We start from the raw sequence: 23,618 nt of genomic DNA on the forward strand, positions 1-23,618 counted from the left end.
TTGTAGCCTCATACATCCAGTATTTTAAAGTGCACATTTACGGTATTAAAAGGATCACGAAATAATTCACGGCGAACAGTGCTCCCACTTCAAATACATAGCTGTACGCGCGTCCCGAAAAATAGCCGACTATGTTCCGGTTGTAGAAAACTTCACTGCAGAAACCAATATGTCGAAATGACACTTTGAATTTACGCCACATGGGACCATGTTCACGTGAGTCACGTTAATTTTCCCGGTAAGTGAAGCGAAAACTTCAAGAAAAGGCAGTGTTCAATAGCGGGACCATTTATTTATAATAAAAATAATAATAATAATAATAATAATAATAATAATAATAATAATAATAATAATAATCAGCCTACTTTTACTTCCACTGCAGGACGAAGGCCCCTCCATGCGATATCCAATTACCCTTGTCTTGCGCTAGCTGATTCCAACTTGCACCTGCAAATTTTCTAATTTCGTCACCCCACCTAGTTTTCCGCCGTCCTCGACTGCGCTTCCCTTCTCTTGACGCCTGTTCTGTAACTCTACTGGTCTACCGGTTATCCACCTTACCCATTACATGGCCTGCCGAGCTCCATTTTTTTTTAATCTAGATTTTAACTAGAATAGCTGCTATCCCCGTTTGCTATCTGATCCACACCGCTTTCTTCCTGTCTCTTAACGCTAAGCCTAACATTTTTTGCCTTCCATCGCTCTTCGCGCTGTCGTTAACTTGTTCTCCAGCTTCTTTGTTAACCTCCAAGCTTCTGCCCCATATCTGAGCACAGGTATAATGCAATGATTGAACACTTTCCTTTTCAACGAGAGTGGTGAGCTCCCAGTCACCGTATTAGTAGCGCCTGCCCTACGCATGCCAACCCATTTTTATTCTTCTGCAAATTTCTTTCATTATCAGGGTCCACTGTGAGTAAATGACCTAGATTATTTCCCATATTGTCTCGAAAACGGAACTTTGCGTCTCAGCCTGTCCCGCGCATGCCTGTTGCTACGCGCGGACGGCTATTGTCAGAACGCTGTTGGAGGGGGCTTGTTGTGCTTGCTGCCCAACTCATTATTACGAAGCGCGTACAATTATTCCCTGCATGCCGACGGCAGCATGATTATTGCCTCACATGCCTCTGTTTCGATCATGGAGGTTTGAAAAAAAAAATAGGTTAAATAATTTGGAGCACGCTTAAGCTTCGCCTGAACCCGATGGCACTCAAAGATCCCCGACTGCTCCTCATGAGTCCCGGCAACTGCTGCTTATGTAACCTAATATTTTCCTGGAAACGCTAGCGGCGGCGAACTCTATGCAGGAAGGCGAGCTTTCCGGAAGTGTCTTTTTGTGCCCCCCCCCCTCTCCCCCTCACCATAGTGGGCTCTACCCTTGCCGCGGAGGCGCGGAGGCGAGCGCGATGGTGTTACAAGAGAACCGAGCGGGGTGCGCCGCTTCTACTGAGACAGACCTCAAACGGCAGCTGGAAATGGCGTTTGCGATTGCGTTTCTGCGTAACAGAAGTATGCTTTCTCGTATATTCAAACTACAACCCGACACTATCCCGTCCGTAGGTTGTGTGTAAGTCGCATTTTACGAATTTTCTTACGCATTTTACTTCGAGAAAAAAAAAATTACTTGACTAGCGCCCCATGCGCTACGCGGAGGTCCTGCGTGGATCGGTATGCTTGTTCCGGTGTCACTTTTTCTGGTAAGGGCATCGCCACCAGCGCCGACGCCGACACCAACGCCGGAATTTCTGTGACGCGGGGCCCTTAACACTATCACGTAAATAAATGTGCCCTGAAAGAACAGCCCTCTAGAATTCCACGATACGGATGTTGAACTGGCGCGTCAGTGCAGATGAGCTCTGATCGTTTGCCTTCTCGCAATTTTCAAATTTCCGGAAGTTAGCTCGCACTCTGTCGACGCGCTATGATTACTGGATCAACTCGATAAAAAAAATACTGTGCCGGTGAACCTACAGAACCCTAGAAGTTCTCAAGTTTGAAGAGGTTGTTTGCATGCGACGTTCACTGGTAAGAAATAAAAAAGCGCCCACGTGACTTTTTTTGCGAAGTGCACGAAGGATTAGGAAATAGAACGCATATGTTTGAAATGTTCATGGCACTCATTATCTGCAGGAGTACTCTTACCCACAGAACTTTTGAGCCTCCTTTTTTTTTTAGGTGTGAATTCGAGTCGCAGTAAAGAACCTTGAGAGGCGTGAAATATCCGACGTTATAGCATGTAAATAGATATATTTGAAAAACAGGAAAATAATTGTTTTGCTTACACTCACCGCGTTAGGTCAGTTGCTTTTAGCGTTCTGCTGGCGAGGACTCGTTCACAGGTTTCTTTGCCGGCCCCAGCGGGAGAAATGAAGAAGGGCCCCCGTATTTTGATTTAGGAGCAGGTAGACGACTCCAAGGGGTCAAAATTATTTCTTAGGCCTTCACAATGGCATTTCTCAAAACAACAGCGTCGCATTGGAACTGTAAACCCCAAGGATCAGACAAAAAGGAAATTGTGTAAGCAAATAAGTAAATAAGTAAATTAACGCCAATCCTTAACCATTCGGTGATTGAAAGGTCAGTCTACCTCTAACGTCTGTCCGCGCCGCAAAACCAAATTATAAGTAAGCTTCGTAGTCTTCATCTGTTAACGCAAAAGTCTTTCGCGTACTAACACGGAGCGAATGTGCCAACACACAGCTCGCTTTGTGTTCAATTCACTGAACACAGCCTGAGTTCGTTACTTCGTAACTGTACAGTACCATTTACCACAGATGCTGACCTAACCCTTGGCCGAATAAAGGGTGCTTTAGATGTGTTCATCATTTGGCGGAAGATCACTCGCCGACCATGGTAAATGACTTAAGTCGCAATGTAAACGGGCGCTCGTCCGATTGCCGCAGCTTTAAAGCGAAACTTCCGCCGACAAAGACGTCTTCCGCGCCAGTACAAGCGCAGCCAGGAACGCCGGGATTAGATCTCTTGTCGTAGTCTTGTTTCCAGCAGAAGAAAATATCCACGGAACACAGTGACCGGTACTCAGCCTGCCCGTCTCTGTATTGCTCACAAATGCTCTTAGATTTGAGTCATCCAGAACAATATAAAAAGAAATAAACCTATAAAGAACACCACAGCCACACTACAATTTCCTTTAAGGTATAAGAATGCATATATGAGACATTCTTCAGAGTTAACAAATTTGTTGTAAGCTAAACTGTGGCATGTGCCGGAATCGTACTTCTTGAGTTGAGCTACTCTAGGACGGGGGCATAATTTAAAGTACAACAAATCAAAACGCATAACCAGGATATTATCAAAATTTTGCTATTTACCGTAAAAGGAAATGGTTTAGCACACATACTGTAAGTTAACATTTGTAGCCAGGAAGTTCGCAGGGCGCGTCCCGTTTGAACGAATTCTGAGGATGACAACATTTCTATAATGCGCGTTCCGAAAATGTGCAACAAAATTCTTTTGTTGTACAGTTTTCTTTTTGAGATTCATTGAATCAGACGGCATTTTGTTAAGCAAAGTAAGCTCGTTAATAGCACATTCTTACGGTATGTTTCAAGGCGCTCATCTCAAAAATAGTGCTAGTTTCGAAATTCCTTCCAAGTGGAGGTGCCTTGTAGAAATACTCGCTTTAATTCGTCTAAGCAATATGGTAACAATTACATAAATCAAATTAAATTACACAAATATGCATTGAAATTTTAGTGGCAATAAATGTTTGCCTCTGCCGGTAATTCAGCTGAGTGCGCAGATTTGTGCTATACGCCGAAGGTGATTTTTATACAATTTTGGTAAGATTAAAAAGAACACTTTGTATATTCTATGCGCGTTATAAATCACAAGGAATTTGTATGGACGTTGTTTTTCAGAGAGACTATGAAGTGTAGATACGTGGGCGGGTTCGTATTTTATGTTAAAATATAAACAGCGCAAGGACAGGGACAAATTAAAACACACGCACATACACACACACAGACACACACACACACACGCACGCACACGCACGCACTCGGCAGCTATTCTATACTCTTCCGGTAGAACAAGCAGATGTTGCCGCAACAAATTACAAAAAAGTTCCAGAGAATTAGGAAAGAAAACCAGGGTTAGATGCATGGATAAAGTCTTATGACCATAACTTTAGACAAAATTACGTATCACACCTTCGGAGAAATTTGAATACATTGACAAAATTGTACCACAACCAGGCACCCCTGCAAGGCGATACATTACAGGCCCGCCATCACACAAAGGGACACGCGCAAACGCACTAAAATGTATATATCTTACAGAGAAGAAAACCTGCAGTTGGTATCAGCTGTGATTAGCTGTTTTGCTATACGAGGTTATTTTTACACAAAGGTCCCCCCGCCCCCCAATTCACGTTTCATTACTAAAATTTAGCCCTAATATATGAAATGCCGCTAAAGCTTTTCTTGGCCGTGAAGCTTCGCATATCAAGGCAACGAAGCTGCCACAGTGGTTGTATAAGTAGAATCATGGCTTCTATTGCCTTGGCATACGAAAAGGCCACGTCGAGATATGTTTTCTGCTGTTCACACGGCGTGAAATGGCAAGGGCTGGTTCTGTTGCAAATGTCGGATGCCGTGCTTCGACATCCAGAGATGTCATAAACTGACACACGACGTACGGCTGGGGCAGGACGGCTGTTTTATAGGGGAGGAAAGGGCGCGTTGGTCGTAACATAGACAGCCCGGAAGGAATAGTAACATTCATTGCGCCGTAATACGCAGCCGCTGATGCTACATCCACAGGAATATGTATGCTATGATAACTCTAAGGGACAGAGAGGGAACGAAAACATCGGTCGTGTTGCTGTAAATGATGCATATTTATGGTTTGTTTGTTTGTTTGTTTGTTTCTTTGTTTGGCTGTAGATGCTCTGCGTTGCAGCTGTAAATGCGCTTTGCGGATGTATCACAAAACGTGCGACGTATGAAAAATGGCGCACAGAAAAAATGGTGGACGTGCGTGCGACGTACTATACACGTGCCTGAAGAGCGTTTGTGATCCGTTTCCGCGTTTTTGCTACCACACAGGCGTAGACTGGACGTGCAGTGGGGCCAGAATGTTTATCCTTTATAACAAACGCTGTGGAGGACTCGCTGAATAGAAAACTGTATTTGCACTTCGTACCTTATTACGCCCTGAAGTTAGGAACACCGCAGCGTGTTGCTTTCAGGTGAGAAATTGTGCTATCTTGTGTTTACCAGAACACTTCTGTGGGTGCTGCCTAGGCATTTGGCTAGACTGCAGAACCTTTGAGCTTACAAATTATTCGTTCGACTCAGTCCCCTGACCTCGAGGAAGTTACCATGTTTCGCATTTATACAGTCTATGGAGGTACTGCTCCCGTGTGTAGCGAAGGATCTGCCACGTCATTTGCCCCCACTGCAGCCTTGTCCCAAATGATCATCGGTCGAAGTGTTAAACTATAGCATAGGGCAACATCAACTGCCACAGAACTTGTTGCTATTGGGGAGGCACTACGATTTCTCTGCGAGCATCCTCCTCGCGCATGCACGATATTCTGGTATTCTAAACCAACTCTTCCCCGCCATTGACACATCTTGAGGCTGGGCCAATATTATCCCTCTGCTCTAAATATAAGAGGTTCTTGACCTTGCAGTTAGAAATGGCCACAATATTGTCTTTCGGTGAATACATGCACACTTTGGCGTGATCGGGAATGAACAGGCGGACGCTGAACCGAAATGGTTCAAAATTTTGCTTTTGAACGGCACATTGCGTTCTCACGAGCCGGGACATACATGCCCTGCTTCGTTACGTAATAGGCAACCCTACGTTGGAGCACTGGACACAACCAGAATGCCGACACGGGCATTTGCATAAGTGCTGTTAAGAAATGAAATTTCGAATGCTTCTCAAGCTCAAAAGAAACCAAAGAAGTACGGTGAACCAGATTCAATTTGGTGTCCCATTCACCAGGCGTTGTACACGTCTCATATGAGTTGTAGTGACGCTAGCCGTTATTGTGAACACTGTCAGGTGCCAGCAAAACTTGCTCACGTATTTTGCATTTGTGCCACTGACGCGCAAGAATGAAACTAGCCTCTTTCATCGCAAATATCAATATGCGATAACGTTTTTAGAAGCGTTGTTGTTTGAGTCAATGGCCTGATGCAAACAGGGCAGCCTCGGATACAAGGGCAGCTATAGCGCTAATTTGCTACAAGCCGCTGGGCTAGGCTTTCAAGATGCTGTAATATTGTAGACTTGTATATCGTGCCTCCTTCTCCTGTCGTCTTCAGCATCATCATCATCATTATCATCATCATCATTCCTCATCGTCATTTATCATGACTCATCAGTCCTTTTCATTCCCGCCCCATTACGCAATGTAGAGTGGCCGGCCAAATCAAGCAATGTATCAGGCCGACCTCTCTTACTATGTAAATAACTTTTCTCTCTCTGTTTACGTTTTTAGAGCAAAAAAAATAAGTTCGGAAACGGTGATCAACCGTGTGAGCTCGATGTGATTAGTTGGTTGAAGACGTCATAGATATGAGGGCGTGGCTTACGCAGACAAACCACTGGTGGGGATGTAGGTAGGTTGTCCTAAGGAGACGGCGATTGTACCTTACAATGCCATATTGCACAGTCATACCGCTTCTGTTGAAGAGGCAGTTTTTCTTACGGCATTTAACTAGCAGCATGTGTTTCATTGTAACAAACTCTTCTTTTACAAATTATATACACATATTCCTATTTTCAACTTTCCACATAGCAATAGAAGTCAACTGTGGAGATTTACCATTTTCTCGACAAGAAGATCGCTTGCCGTGATATTTAGTACACTAGGTCTCTTAGTCTCCTGCTTAACGACACAATGCACCAAGGACTGCATTTTAGTTCGGCATCTTGGCGGTGATTGACTCACTAGCTAACAAACCCCCAGTAACCCTCATGCATATGATATGGCATGGTGCTACGAAATGACTGGGGGACCTGTATATACAACAGCAATATCCAAGAACAATACAGCGGCGCCAATTAAATGCGTCTCTCGTAAAAATCACTGTGATTGGCGGCACAACTTCAGCCGTCAATCACACATTGACCCTATAGTGTGGTAACAGTGGCCGCAGTATAGGTCACTGTTGCATTGCGCAATAGGCTCGCCCTAAGCCCTATTATACTAGACAAAGCATCGTTAGGTTCCCTTTATGCTCACTTGCTTCGCTTACTCACAACGAAGTTTCTCCCCATCTCCCGCCGTTCAACTGGTGCAGAGCGAAGGCATGCCACTAGTAATTAGAGATGCGGACATTACCCACCGCTAACTTGCTCTCGGAGCATAGAAGCTAGCGCAAAGCTCATTTGTGCGTTCAGGGAAATGGGTTTGTCTTTCGCGAACGAGAACTAACGAGAAGAGCTGGTTCACCACTACTACGCGACAATCAAGGACGCCTTTCCCAATGAACCGCTACCTCGGCGTAGTATTTTACCCGTCACTTGGGGATTTCTACTTCTAAAATTAAGAAGAAAAAAAAAGACAATTAGTATCCAAGGGAATAATACTGGGACAGAGTGGAACGACAAAGGATTGTCCTTCACGAGTGCCCCACGACAGTATTTGAACCTTGATACGCCCCAAAAGCTAATGCGTAGGACCACGGATGGTTCAAACCTCTCTAACAGTTGGCGTTTGGCGACGAACGATTCTCGCACCCCGTTTCAGAGAGAGAGAGAGAGAGCACGTGCAATTTGCATCGGTGCCTTTGCATCGGCGGTGCAAGCGTGCATGGCCGCCGCGAGCACGGACGAACGGGCCCTAAGAAAACTGTTTGCTTCAAAAAAAGTGAAGTGCGCGTACGGCAGTGCCACACACTGCTTTCGTGCAGCACATCTTCACAACGGCACATTAGTGGCCGTGACATAGGCAAAGCCCGTGGGCTCCTCAAAGTTGCGACTGCAGTTGAAGTTGGGACTGCAAAGTTGAAGACGCGCAGCGTTTTGTTGACTTGCGCATGCGTTCGTTTTCTGTACTTTCCTTTGGAATTCCCACGTTGCGTTTCTTCGTTTTCGGTTCTGCTGTTTGCAGTGCGAGCTAGTGCATTTCAAGGATTGCTCATGCTGTCGCCGCGTGCTTTCAGCCGGAGTGTCCGTGAACATTTATTATTCGACCATGAACAGTTCCGTTTGGGGTAGCCCACCTTTGCTGGCGCTGGTGCTGATCATGGTACGCGGACATGACAAGAGTGTCTTGACCCGTCCTCTGACTTTCAGAATGCAGATAAATTATCATTTAGAATCTCAATACATTACGGCATGAACTGCGTGTCAGAGGTGCCTGCTTTATAAGAGGTGTCTGCTATATAAAACCTACACCGTCATGGTTCTGACTGAAAAAGAACTCCCGCATTCAACGTCGCTGACTAGCAGAAAAACAGTAAGCATGCCTAGAAAAATCGTAATTTTTTTTCTGCGATAGAAATTCCTGCCGCTCCTATATAGTCCATGCTCAAGTATGGACAGAGTGCTTCCTAGCCTTAACATTTGGTGACTCAAAAATCCTCGCGTCATTTCTAGAACGAAATTATACACTTAACCTCTTTAATAAGGAGGTCAACACCACTGCCTTCTTGTGAACTGCATATCATTCCTGATGACAATTGGCACGTGATGGAGAATAAATTGTTGCTTGACAAACAGCGCAAAATACTTACTAAAAATACTTACTGGAGCTTTAAACTTCATGATAAGTTTTCTTTGCAACAACGAAAGGCTACAATATCGGTGTCCTAAACGCCAAGGATTATAATGATACCAACACTATTATTTCAGTAAAATCCCGCGACATAATTGATCCTCTAATTTCCGAGTTTTCAAATTTCAGATGGTTGATTTCAGATGGATGGCAGAATAGCAGGAACTGCTTAAAATATTCGCTTGCGCAGGGTCTACTTCCGCAAAAGTCAATTTGCAACATCACGCCGCAGGTCGTTTTCCTGAGACATTCATCCTACTTGGTCATCAGAGGCGTAAGCGCATTGTAATAGCTGTAAGATGAGGTGGGTTGCAGATCCGAAGTTTCTGGAACGGTTCGTTCTTTCTATGCAAGTCAACTCTCCCAGAATGCGGAAGCAGCTGCTGTTTGCCGTTGTTAGCTATCCGGCTCTGCATTTTAGTTCCCGGCTCACTGCGCGGCCGTATGAGGTATGCAAATGAGGCCACATCTGCACAAACGTTCCGCGTTCCTGTCGTGTATGCCAGTGTGAGAGCGCCATGGTCGGAATACACGACCAAATCATTTGGCTCTGGCGGCAGCACAGCTTGCGTTTTGCGCTTCAAACAAGGAACGCCGATGGCTCGCACCCTAGAAGGGTGCCTGAGTCGGCAAACAGGCGCGCCTTACAGATTTTCTCGTAACGATGTTAGATTTGCATTTGTCAACATAACGGAAAAAAAACTATATTTCACGATCGCAAGACGCTTGAAAGTGTACGGGACAGGTGCGCGATGTACGTTCTAGCTGCATGCACCTGCTGGGCTTCAGAAGATACACATACGCACCCACGAGCATTGGGCTCGGGTAATCTGAACAATGCCATATGCGTGCAGGAAAACATCACGGAACGTCGAGTGTAGTGTGTCTCTTGACAATACGTTACACGCTCTAGAACGGCCACTATATATGGCTACCAACCGCACCGATGAAGTATATGCCCCAGAAATAAATGTGTAGTAAATACTTTTTTACAATTTTCATTTTGGCACCAGTTATGGAGGTTTATGCAGGCAGTCTTCAATATAAACATATTGTTTCTTAAGAAATGATACGCGTGTAAACTTAGTTTTATTTCTCACTACTATTGCAAGTTCTGCAAAAATTGAGATATTTACAATACCGTGTTACTCCCATAAAAGAACAGTATAACCTGCTCGATGCAGTTATTAACTTTATGATACAAAAGATGTCTGTTTACACTTCTGTCTTCGCATTACCTCATAAGAAACCATCGAGCCCGCGTCGGTCATACAGGATGTCCCAGTCAACCCACAACCAGCTATTTAAAAAGTGGGCTAGAATTTTCAAGATGGGACTAACTGTGTTCTGCTAGTAGTTGTCTGGTCATTAGTAGCAATCATCAACTTAAGTTAGTAAATACATACATAATTTGCTAAGCTTCTGTGCCAAATTACGCCTCGCGTTCAAAAGAAACCATAACCAATTGTTTCCAGCTGACTGCAGCTTTCTTGCAATCGAGCGCACAGCAAGGCATGTCGAGTGCTAGAGAGTATCTATACTCCCACCTACGCTTCACACAACACATTTATCATTAATCAATCCATTAAAACAATGCACATTTTATTGGCATATGTGTTTGCGCTTCGGATTGCATTAGCCAGAGTCTATGCGGGTATTTGCCAGCGGCTGGGTTAGCACTCGTAAAGAGTAATCAAAGTACTCGAAATATGAAGCGATATGTATTCTGATGTTCCGTATATTATCTTCCACTCTGTGGACAGTGTCACATGTAAAACAGTTAGCTAAAACAGCACTTGCATTTCACGTCGCATGCTAAGAACGTATCTCAAAATTCAGTACGAAGCATCAAGTTTTGGACAGACGAGCATGCTAGCAGCACGGGCTTAACTTCTCTCGTGCAGTTGCAACATGCCACCTAACAACTGTAAGTAAGAAATTAATTCGTAAAGGTCTATTCTAATTATTATTACGTTTACCGCACAGCATTTGCTTTGCTTAATTGTGTTCGGTTATTAGAATAATTTGACAACTTGAACTGGTCATCTCACAGAATAAACTTTACCGCCGCCAATTCCTAGGCTTACAGACCCTGGATGTTTTTGTAGATATTGCCATGTGTAGCTTCTATGTTAAGATACGCGATTTTTGTGTGATGCTTCGGAAATACACATACTGATAATGTTTTGTCGAACGTATCATATTACAGGCACAAGTTACCCAAACAGTACCTTGAGATAGTCTTGAAACAGGCTTAGTGCTGCGGTATACACGAATGAAGCAAAGCAAAATAATAATTTTTAAAATGTTTATTGCAGCTGTTATGCGCCACCTTGTGAATATTGCGCAGCCATCAAGTCAGTGCTCGAGTTTTATCATTTCTTTCAAGTCTCTTTATGGAAAACTGCTTTGGTTTTTTTTCTAGTTTAGTATATATCAATTCCATTTTGCGTTTCGCGCCACAACTTTGAAACGCGAGAAAAATAGTAAGAGAATATGTAGCGAACTGCTAGCTATTGAATGTAGTGCTTGTGAATGTGATGCACCATTTCGCATTGGAGCGTACGCAATTTCGCGAGCGCTTACTTATTTTGGTAATTTTTAGTAATTAGGTGATCAATGATAACAGAGGAATCTTCTGTGTACGAAAGAAGACTGCTAACAGAACATCGTTTGCCACATCCTCATACCTCACAGCCCCCCCCCTCCCCCCTCCCCTTTTAAAAATATTTCACTGCATTACCTGGGACACCCTGTATACCTATGAAGCCACGCCGTCAGTGTCTTTTCAGTTGATGCAGCAGTAACGTTTTATGGGAGCTTTGGGGGTTTCATTCCCTCAATTTTGGCAATAATATACAATATGTAACTTCTTGAAATTTTGTATGGTATGATCAGTTAACACGAAGTTAACAAAAATACAGCGGAATTGTGCTGCTTCTATACAAATTAATATGAACAGAAGTACGTAGTAATTATTTTCAAAGCGCATAGATGTAATCTACACTTTGCAAACTTTCAATACGCGCCCCTTAACATAATCTCCATTATTCTTCAAATGTAACATAACTGCCAACTTTGGTTCTCCCTGGGTAGCGGCAGCATTGGAAGTGTTGCTCGTCTAAATAGGTAGCAGACTGAAGTTTAGCCATAACAGTTTAGCATCTAGTTAACTCGCAGATATCTAAATTTGCGTATACTTCACATCTAGCACTTCCCCGCATGGCCCATGTTGAACACGGTGGATGATCTGGTTCTTTAAGAACACCGTTAAAAAGCGTTTATGAGAGCTTACCTAGTCGTTCCCTCAAATGTTCTATGAGCTTCTAGCTACGGTAACACCTTAGCTATAAAGCGTTTATGAGAGCTTACCTAGTCGTTCCCTCAAATGTTCTATGAGCTTCTAGCTACGGTAACACCTTAGCTATAAAAGCAAGCATCTGTTGTTCCTCTTCTTTTTTTTCAGACAAGTTGCATTTACAGCGATGCATTCACGTAATGTATGCCTAACCAGGTCGCCTTGCTGTTATTGTAATTCTATGCGTGATTTTAATGGAAGTTTTGGCTGTACTACGAAGAGAATATTGATGCTGCGCTGGTTACACGATGCACGGAACAAGAATGTGGACAGAATGTGCGGTAGAGGAGGGAAATGTGAAGAGAAGGAAATAAGAGGTTTGTTGGAGAGGAGGGTATGGCGTAGGGAGCAGCGCACATTGGATTGGCTGCCTTACTGAGGACGTCATGAACGCGCGGCATACACACAGCTGCCCTGGGTCGCGGCCGAAGGGACGCGTCTCAGGGCGTGGGTTGCGGCTCCTCTTGTGATCTTTCAGAGTTGGTTCCAGATGTAGCGGCACGTCGATTAGTAAGAGTGAGATGTACGTGAAAATTGTTGACTGAGAAGACGAGGGTCTCGCTGGTGACGAGACCTAGCCAAGATAATCAAAGAACAACGCGCTTCACTTACTTTAACAAATATATTCTGTGGTTTAGGCGCAGTTTCTTATTGTTTTGCGTCTTAATAAATGAATAATCCATGTACTACCCATTATTTCCATACTGGCTGCCATATACACGAGCGCCACAGTTCCCTCTAGTAAAGTCACAACAGTAATGAAACGAGTATATTTGAACGAGGGATGCAGCCTTTGATGACGTTTTCTTTCAACCGAGGGTCACTGCGTATGCTAGCTACCATTGGCTGTCATGTCGTCTCAGGCAATCTTTAAAGCTTCTTTCTTTTTTTTGCGACACTGTATGTACGAAATCTGTTTTCTTAATGAACCGCATACTTTCACATTCAGATGGCCTTCACAAGCGCAGTCACTGTTTCCACTGCCTGAAAACACAGCAGCCTCCCTTTACCGCAGACTTTGGCAGTAGCCGTAGCGCTAGCAGCCATCAGCAAACGTCAGCCATTGCTCCGCTTGCGAACTCCTTTATCACAACGTATGAAGGCTCTTGCAGCAAACACGACCAAGATGATGATGATGATTGTCCCCAGACGATGGCAACGCCATCATATAAAGAAAACACTACGTCGCCGTTGTTGTTGTTGCCTCAAGAGATACCGAAGAGGAAGTCTGACCAAAATAAAGAATATGAAAATTATAGACTGGCAAATAAACATAAATAAATAATTAAATTAAATGTTAGGGGACACAAGTACGCAACAAGCTCGTTCGACACGCTTCACAAAGAAAACAAAAAAGTTTCGCAATGATCCACACCCCTAGCAGCGTATTCGTCCAGATTTATTGCTAAAACTGTGAAGAGCTGTTATCATTCAGCTATTTGCTGGCATCCTACCGACATGCACGATATGAGAATAGATTAGCAGTAGCATGCAGAGACACAGACACACACAAGAAGAGTATTATCTTATTTGCCTTTTTGCACAGCATATACAACTTATTCTGGTCCTGAGTTCCTTATGATCACTTTTGGAATTCTAACTGCTTTCGACTTTTCTGAATAGTAATCCCTCTTTTTATTTACCCTGCAACAAACTATGAACTTCTGCGTCTAAACATTTACATAATTCAGTGCAACTAATCCCTCATTTCTTCGCGCAACGCAATGTACACGAAGTCGAAGAGAAAGAAGACGTGTAACATTCTATTTATTGGACGCGCAGCGCGAGTGCTTGGTATTTTTTAAATTCTTCGTCCACTGCTCCAAGGCACTGAAGGATGGCCGACCAAGGAGAAGCTTCTGGAGGCTCCAAGGAACCTGTGAGATTCACGCGCATCTCTTCGTCGACGTCGCCCAGTCTGCTCCGTATCAAGCGAGACATCGCCGACTTCAACGCCGACCCTCCGCCGGGAATATTCATGGCGCCTCACGAAAACGACATCACAAGCCTCGACGCCATTGCGATGGGTGCCGCAAACACGCCTTACGAAGGCGGCTTCTTCCACTTCTACCTGGAGTGTACCAGCGAGTATCCGCTGAAGCCGCCGAAGGCTCTGTTCATGACCACCGATGCTGGTCGACTGAAGTTCAACGAGCACCTGTACCGTGACGGTTCAATCTGTCTCAGCACACTTAACACCTTCGGACAGACGTGGAGTCCGGCCCTGTCCCTGAGCTCTCTGCTCCTTTCGATCCAGTCCCTGCTATGCGAGCTGCCCAAGTTCGCGGATGAAGAGAGGTCGAAGCAGTTCGAAGCAGTGATACGGCACGAGACAATGAGAGTGGCCGTCTGCGACACCGTGGAAGCCTGTTTTGCAGAAAAGCCTCCCTTCCCGCCAGCACTGAAGGAGAAAATTGTCGAGAAATTCGCGGAGCTGTACACCACGTACGAAAGCGAGGTGCAGGCGAAGCTGCACCTGTCTGGAACGCAGATGGAGGATAATTGGTTGGGGAATAAGGTCACGTGTCAGTACGAAGCGCTGCTCGCGAGACTGCGAGATCTCAAAGAGAAGATCGAAAAGAAGGACGAAGCGGCTGCTGCGAATGCTGAGCAGTGATGCCAGGCGAGGGCATCGCTCGGCCAGTGACACTGGCAAAATTCAAGTACTTAGCACCCAACTACTTCGAGAAAGACGGCGCTTGCAACAAAATTAAAGTTGGCACTGTGCCCCAGCTGTGCAAGTATCGCTTCCATTTGTTCGCCTGATTATTCCTATTCATAATGACAATCCACTGAGGAAGAAAAAACTGTTCACGTAATAGTTTTGTGCAGTTTCATATAAGAGACGATAATTTGCGCTGCGGTTAGCATGCCTGTTTTGTTGGCTAGTTTGTTTCGGACCCGGATACTTCAACGAAAAACCGGTATGTCGTTAGGGATTGACTACGTTTTCCTTTCTTTCTTTTTTTAGTTTCAGGATACGCGGATGACGCTAAATTTCAGATATTCTTTGTTGCAATGTTTCTCATTGATAAAAGACATTGGCCATAGGTCAGGTTGTTCTCGCGAGCTTTTTGGTAACAGTTTCTCTCTAAGCACCTAGAATTCGTAAAAGAATTTTCGCTGAAAAGCTGTTCGCATTCAGACGATTAACAAGGCTGCTTGCTGCACGTGTGTCGTTTACGCCTTTGATCACTCTGTAACGTGAGATTTCTGAAGCATGAAATGATTCACGATATTAGTTGTATGGCTCTAACAAAAAAACAGTGACAGAGAAAAAGCCACAATAGGCTCACGGAATCATTGAATATATATTTAAATGCAACTACATTTTTAGCAATTAAACGAAGGTGAAATGAGGGAGCTGGAGACGTTGATTAGCAATTGATAATTAAAACGCAGCTTCCTTTGCCTCTTTGTCTCATACTTTGGGTGCTGATTGCCGGTTGCTGCCTGTTGGCTGTTGAGCTGCATGATTGACCAGTATTGAGCATCAGATAATCGGAATAAGCATCGGATGTAACGCAAACCGTGTATTGTCAAAAGTCGTCTATTGTCAAAAAATGACTATACACGACTGAACGGGACTAGAAATTACGTTCGTTGTGCGTGGCGCGCGACTTGCGTCAGGAGGAACGCACACATTCAGACTTCATGCAAATAAGCCTCACGTTTTATTCCTCCCCCCCCCCCCCCCATTTTTCCCCTTTATGAGTACGTTGCGCTTGTGTTTCTGTTTTTGTACTAGTGAAGTTGTGTCTTATGTGCCCTAATCTAAACTCGGTAACCCGTTCTCTTGTTTATCTTGCACATCTATGTGGCCTTCTTCATCTCAGGGTGTTGCTCTATTTGTATCACGTCAGAGTAGACGCTGCAGTATATTTCATTGTGCACTGAAGCCTCTCCCACCAGTGCACAGAAGCAGTACCCTCAGCAGTAGTTTAGTCCTTCCGGAGGTGGCGGAAGCAATGCCGGCCTTGGCCGCCTTATTTTGGTGGGGGCCTAAATGCAACGACCTCGTGTACTTAGATATAGAACGTCACACGGTCATAATATCGCCGGAATCAGCGTGTCCCATAATAAGATTACAATGAGGTCGTGGTTTGGGCACGTATATCCCCTGCTTTCTTCCTGCTTGCCTGTTTGCCGACTAGCGAAATATATTCTATTGTCATTTGGCGTTTCGATCTCGCCAACGCCAAGGGCAGAGGCAGCATTGCTTGCCTGGAATTGACAGGATCTATCCGACTTCGACAAAAAGACGAGTGAAACGTACTTTGCATTCAACGGAGTGCTTCCTCCCTCAGAGCACATGATTTCGTTGACGCCCACCCAGCACCACGACGGCGATGAGAAGGGTGCTTGTTTCCTAAGATAAGCACCTCCGCTTATTTGAATATTTAGCGTCACTGAATTGTTTGTAGAGTACGCTAGTAATGCCACAGAAGATATCTCGAAATGGCCTGCGTGTAGTTCTCTCCGCGCCTTACATCCTGATATCGACGCCTCTGCCGTCCGGGCAGCGTCATCTCTCGCTGTGACAGTCGCTTGGGACGGCCGCGCCCTGCATCGTAAGATTCGCGCATGACTGCGGCTCGGCGCCCCGCACGCCTGCGCCCCGACGAAGCATAGACGAAGCGTCAGGACGAACGCCTGTGACAGTATCGTGCCGCCGGTGACAAGCGCGCGGCTACCTCGTCAGTTCTTGAAAAGCAGTGCAGAAAGAAACCGAACCTGCTCGCCGACAGAAGCCCATTCGAAGCTTTCTCAGACGTCCCGTCTTCAGCGCATTCAAGGGTAAGTGAGAAATCGACACGTCCTCTCTACCGTCTACTATAGGTCGTCGCAATGTGCCTTTCAATTTACGTAACCACGAGAAATATTTCGTTGCAGTGAGGCTTTGCATGTCGCATTCGAATAAAGCTGGTCAGGTTGGCAAGGAATCTCTTCACGCACTCGAAATTGCGGCACGGCAGCACGCTAACGGGAAAATAAAAAACGTGGCAAGATAAGTATATCTCAGAAAAGATTATATATATATATATATATATATATATATATATATATATATATATATATATATATATATATATATATATATATATATATATATATAAGCTGGATATGCTCAATTTCGAAATTTTTGTATATAGAATGGAGTGCTAGACCTGTTTCTATGCCTTTATTGAATGTAACGTGCGGATGCTCAGAGGGCCGCGGAGTAAGAGTTTGCCATTGCTGAGGTTAATACAGAAGAGAAGGTTATGTTCTATGGGAGGCTACCCACTCGTAAATGGTAACTTCGCGTGAGCAGTTTGTTAACCCAAATCTCTATGTGATAGCTGTAGAAATAATCCGTGCTGAATGATAATGACGCCCAATAAGACTAGAATATCTGCCTTCAGTGAGAGCCAAAATAATTGCAGTTTCCTTTAATTCAAACACCAGAATGGTTAGGAACTTCTAATTTTTTGTAGCGCAGGCACAACGATGCGGCCAACAAGTGGCATATGGGACGACACGCTGCACTGTGCGTTTTCTTGCGGCTTCTGCGCGCTTGTCGTTGCGTCTTCACAAGATGGAATGCGCAGCCGGGTTGGAACGCAAAATAATCCATCGTGTACTCATACTCAGGCGTACTGAAGCAGCCTCAGCAGTCGAAAATTAATCCGGAGCCGCCTACACCACAACACCCCATCTAACACCGTTCGTTAGCTTCAGGCATTACGCCCCATAGCTTGATTTTAGTTTGCGAGCTGTTTGATGTTCATCTTGCTCCGTGCTGCATAAAAGCTGTCCGCATTAAATGGGCCTCCTGTGAAACCTTTATACGACCATGACTAAAGAGCCACAGGACACCTTTGCTCCACTCGTCGCTTGGTGCTTTCCAAACACATCGTCATTAATGCACAAATAAAGCCATTGAACGCATACTCAAGTACGTGTTCTAATAAAGATTATACGAGAACCAGATGTGCCGAATGATTCAAGTTCAAAAAGCAGTATGCGATGAGTTATGCGTGTGAAAGGATTATGTCAGCTCGATAAATACCTATGCCGAAACTAAACCTCTGTCGATACCTTGCCTGACTTTTCAACTTATGATAATAAGTGTCAGTTCTATGGAGCGTTCTCGACCAATCTCGAATTGCTCAGGAGAAAGAATTCGTTGTATCATGTAACGCACCAAACCATAGTCTTGGTTATCCTCACTATCTTTGCCAAATAAATCAAGCATATCAATTAACCTATAAAACCCGATCAATGAATGGAAGCCGCGTCGGAATTTGGTGCGAGCTAAAGCTTCATCTTAAGTGGAAGCTTTAGCTCGGTCCCAACACCCGACGCGGCTAATTCAAATACATGTTAAACACAAGAACGCTTTTCTGAGAGAACCCCTGGACCGATTTCAATGAAATTTGTTGCATTTGATAGAGAAAGTTACATTCTAGTGACTGATGGAAGCAGAATTTTGATTGAGGGCTTGAATTTGAAAGCTCTAAAAACATAAAAGCATGAAGTTTAGACATTAATAGCTCTGCATCAAGAATACATATCGCGGTTCTGTAAACGGCATCTATTCAATCATTCAAACCGGAAAAATTCAATATGGCAATTTATATCTTACATGAAGTAATTACGTTGTGTACAAGGGTTCTGCAAAAGCTATATTTCCATATTACTAAATTTTTTAGAATCATGTGTAAAATATCAATTTTGTTCGCTTTAAATGTATAATTAGATGAAATTTACAGGATTGTGATATCATTTTTCATTTTCTGAGTTACGGAGTTGTAAACTTGATAATTTTGTTTTCCGAAAATTTGCTATTTTTGACAATTTTTATTAAAATTGTCGACATAACGCAATAATTCTAGGCCAACCGTCACTAGAATTTAAGTTTTTCTTTTACATCCAACAAACCTCGTCAAATTTGGTGCAGTGGTGACCGAGAAAAACGGATTCTCCTTTTACATGTATTTAGATAGGAGCACCCGAGCTAAACCTTCCTCTAAGAGGAAGCTTATCCGTAGACCAGTTGAAGTGTTGACCTTGAAGGTAAGCACAAATGTACCGTAAGGTCATGACGATGGCCAATGCCTCCTTTTCATTAGTATTGTAGTTTCTTTCGGTTTTATTGCAGGTGTATCAGCAATATTCGATTACATTCAGCTAACACCCCGATTGTTTAGTGACATCTCGTCGATAGATGACTGCTCCCGTGCCATACAGAGATGCGTCTGTACACAGCTCAAAAGGTTTCTTGAAGTCTTGGAGTACTATGACCTGATCCGACGATAATATTTTCACTAGTTATTGCTATACGTCTTCGCATTCCTTGCTCCAAACGAACCAGGCTTTTTAGGGGTTAATGCTGTCAAGCATCTTGTTTCCGTGGCAAAATCCTTGATGAAGGCCGTGAAATGTCCAGATAGGCGACGGAAAACCGTCAAAGAGTACAAGTCATCACGTTCTCTGCACCGACCCTTGCTTCGTACTCTTCGTGTGACTGTTAAATGTTCTTCCTAGAAAAGAAAACCACTGATATCTCTAAAACACTCACTCTTCTTAAAAATTCATCTTCAGCTTTGCTTTTACCAAAGTATTCAAAACTTCCGATAAATGTAGCTCATGTTCGTCTTTTATTTGAGAGTACATAATAATGTCGACGTACACATTGTGGCATTTACCTGTCAGGAATTCCAAGACGGTGCTCATAAATTTCCGTAACCACGTCCCTCAATTTTTCCAGTCAAACGGGAGTCTATTATATTGATATATATGACTGCGGTCACAAGGGCTGTCTATCTTTTGTACTCTTCTTGGATTGGTATCTGCCAATACCCTTTACATAGGTTAATTCTTGAAAACCAGCTACATACCCCTGTTTGATTAATCATGCCATCAATACGTGACAGGAAACGCAAACATGCCTGTTTGCGCATTAGTCATACGATAATTAGTACAAAACCTAACACTTCTATCTTCCTTTGGCGCTGTTGTAATAGGAGAAGCATATTCAGACGTTGATGGTCCTATAACTCCCACTGCGAAGATCTGCTGCAGCTCTTTCTTCAACGGGATTAATATGTAACGTACAGCCAATGTAACAGAAGTATCAGAATGGCAAGTGCAGACGTTACATAAACTTGACTTCATAAATACCATGTGTCGCTACATCGCCCGAAGGTTAATCGCGTTACCATCGACAGTCATTGTGGGATTAGTTCTGCCGTAATGCTTTTGCTGTACATTTTAGCTATTTATTAAATGCGGAAATCGACGCAGGCATGTGTTATGTCGCCTTTTTGCTTCTATGTTCTTGTAACATTCAATGGGTGCGTGCAGCTGCTATTAGGGTCCTCCATGGTCTCGTTCTCCTCTGCCCCTCATCGTTGTCGTATTCGCTACATGTTGATCGAGGATTATTGCAATTCTGTGTGAAATCGAGCAGCGACGAACGCTATCACGCGGAAAAATGTGCGCGCACTAGGAAGAGGTAGGGAAGGCGGAGGCGGTGGTGGCAGAATAATTGTGGACATCTTGTGCATGCGCTGAAAACAGCTTTCTCCCGCCTTGTCCTTTTTGCTCCCTTTTTTGCTTCCCGAATGGTGACGAAGTCCTACAATTTATTGCCGTGATGCAATAGCGAGTACGTTCTTAAATAACGAAGATAGCCACTTTTATACAAAGCCTAGGCTGCTATTGAGCGGGGTGATATAGATGAAAAAAGGGAACGGAGTGGACATGTCTTTATCATTCTTTCTTAACACTACACTTTGCTAGAAACAGGAAGCCAGACTTTGTAAACACATCAAGAAATTTGCAAGACGACCATAGCGAATAAGACACCGGCCCACCGCCAATCTCTCTGAGATATAGAGAAATAAAGTTTTTCCATTCCATTCTAGTTAACCCGAAAGGGGCTAATATCGTCTTCTAATCGGGATTTCGTTTTGTTATGTTAGCAATGTTCCGTACTTTTGTTGCCTGCTTTTCAACATTTCATCGCTCTGTGTATATACATTATATATATATATATATATATATATATATATATATATATAATTAAGGCACTCAAACCTATGATCTTCCGTGGGAGTCGAACCCACTTGGAATATGGACGAAGTGGCCATATCGCCAAGTTGGATTCCGATTGCCATTGTGAAGGTCGAGAGTCTAACCTACTACCTCTGCTGTTAATTAACGCGAATTATGGCACTCGAACCCAGTACCGAGCTTGGAGATATGGGCGAACCGCCCATATCTCCAAGTTGGATTTCAATTGACATTGTGGAGGTAGAGAGTCGAAGCGACCACCTTCGATGTTAATTAGGGCAATATTAATTAAGGCATAGCTAGGCAAAGTTAATTAAAGCGCTTGAACCCGCGATCTTTGGACGGAGAAAGCAAGTAATAGGAAGTAACGCATTCGAATAAAATTGTCAAGTAATGTAATGAATGTCTTATAAGCGCGCCAGGCTTTTGCTTTCACCTTTTTAGCGTGTGCTAATGTGACTATGAACTTATTTTATGCCCACTGCAGGACAAAAGCCTTTTCCAGTGGAATTAAAAAATTTACAGGCGGATGTTGGAATCAGGTAGCGCAAGGCACGGGTAACTAGAGATCGCTGGGAGTGGTCTTCGTCCTGCATGCTGCCATGAAAATCGCGTAAGATGATACCAAAATTTTCTTGCACTGACAACCTGTTCAATTGAATTTGGTGTACTTTTAGCGGAATTACAGCTCAGTAAATGTTGCGCAGAGGAATCGACAATAGTTTTACCTCCTTGCTGCAAATCTGCTTCAGCGTGGCGCAATAAAGCTGGACCAGCTTAATATTTCTTGCTCAGTGTGCAAAATTCCTAAAATATAACGTGATGTAATTCCCTAATAAAGAAGATAGCCGAGCGTATCGGTATTTTCGATCTATATATCGCTGAACGAGATTAAAGAATACCAGGCGGATCTATGAAACCGAAAAGTTTTTCTGGTTTCGTGCGCTAAAACTTCCCACCTTTTTCATTTCTTCATACTGAGGAAAAATAACAGATAAATAGGTCGCTAGCTTCTCGCAATAAACGAGCTCTGTTGCTGACATGACGTATGACGCACGCCTTACTGCTACACGGTTCTGCAAACGTAGTTTTGTTGGCGACCACAAATGAGATATCGGTGAAAACGGCCCCGCTCACCGGAGCACACCAACGTTTCTTGCGCACCATTAATCTGCCACGTTACTAGCGGCCGTTTCCTTATTACTTTTTTTTTATCCCCTTGGTTAACGAAATAAATGTTTGGTAAGCGTTCCTTCGTCCGTATCTCCAAAAGGGGGACAATAGTTGTAGGCGAAGAAATGTTTCTCAGTCGCTTACTCTCACTGAACACCGGATAAAGAAAATGCCACAAAGCCACTAATACCTAAACTAGCTGATGTAGGCATCCTATGGAGCGAATTGCCTGACGTCATCTGGAAAATCGCTGTCATATCCCAAGGGACATACGCTTTTTCTTGAACTGCTTTGCTGACGCCGGTACTTTAATAGCGGAAGTGACCGATGCTACAATGCCATTGACAGCAAGAAGTTGCCGTATAACTTCCGCTTTTTATTATGCCGGCTGTTTCTCGCACAAGGGGTCCTTGCTTTTGTATCGTTCGTGCTGCCATACTCACAAACAAAAAAAAGTGCTGAAATTTGAAACATTGGACCGTTATGGCCGAACTTAAATAATATATTTAAAACTCGCATCGTATTGCCATAGCAATTATATGGAAACTACAGGCGCAGTTCTGCCGTCGGCGTCGCCGTGAGGTACCTGTATAAAGTCTGAGGGTGATAAAATTGTCTCTGTGTGTCGTATGCTGTATGTGCGAGTGAAAGCATGCGACGGTGAGCCGGCGATCGCAGCTCATTTCCACCCCAATACATTAAATATATTATAGCTGCTGAACTACAGGACTGTGCTTGGGAAAAACACCTGAAAACCGGCATCGAGCGTGAGGACTATAGTAGCGTACGGTATGTCGCAAACTTAATCAAATATGAATGCAGTTGTGAGCCAAACATTAGCCCATTCTATGCTATAGTTATGTACTGTAACAATAATATTACCTCAACAAAGCTTATTTGATTTGATAAGCTGCTTTTCGCTCTTTTTAAACTCCATGGCGAGGATTTGAGGGCTTGCACACGTGGAGCACACGTTTTGGGAGCAGCAGTACGCGCCATCAAAAAGTGAACGGTGAAACGACGAAAACAGTCATATCTCTCGAACAAAATTTAGTCAGAATTTAGTTATCGAAAATGACTCACGGTTGCACATAGTAGAGACCCACTCGAAAATTCCGGTCAAATTTCAGTAACATGCCCCGAAGTGCGCAAATACTAAGCGCATTCGATTTTCTCATTGGAACTTACTTTCCTTTGTGGCCCTCTACCGGAGTGTATTTTGCCGAAACGATCATCACCGCGTCAGGCATACAGGATGCTTGTTTG

At 43.8% G+C, this 23,618-nt stretch overlaps 1 pseudogene; it reads left to right on the forward strand.

The window, feature by feature from the left end:
* The first annotated feature begins 13,956 nt into the window (after positions 1 to 13,956).
* On the forward strand, positions 13,957 to 14,736 carry LOC126519815 (ubiquitin-conjugating enzyme E2 Z pseudogene; annotated as a pseudogene).
* The last annotated feature ends 8,882 nt before the right edge of the window (positions 14,737 to 23,618 follow it).

The sequence above is a fragment of the Dermacentor andersoni genome, chromosome 11 (assembly GCF_023375885.2).
Source record: "Dermacentor andersoni chromosome 11, qqDerAnde1_hic_scaffold, whole genome shotgun sequence".
Classification (NCBI taxonomy): Eukaryota; Metazoa; Arthropoda; class Arachnida; order Ixodida; family Ixodidae; genus Dermacentor; species Dermacentor andersoni.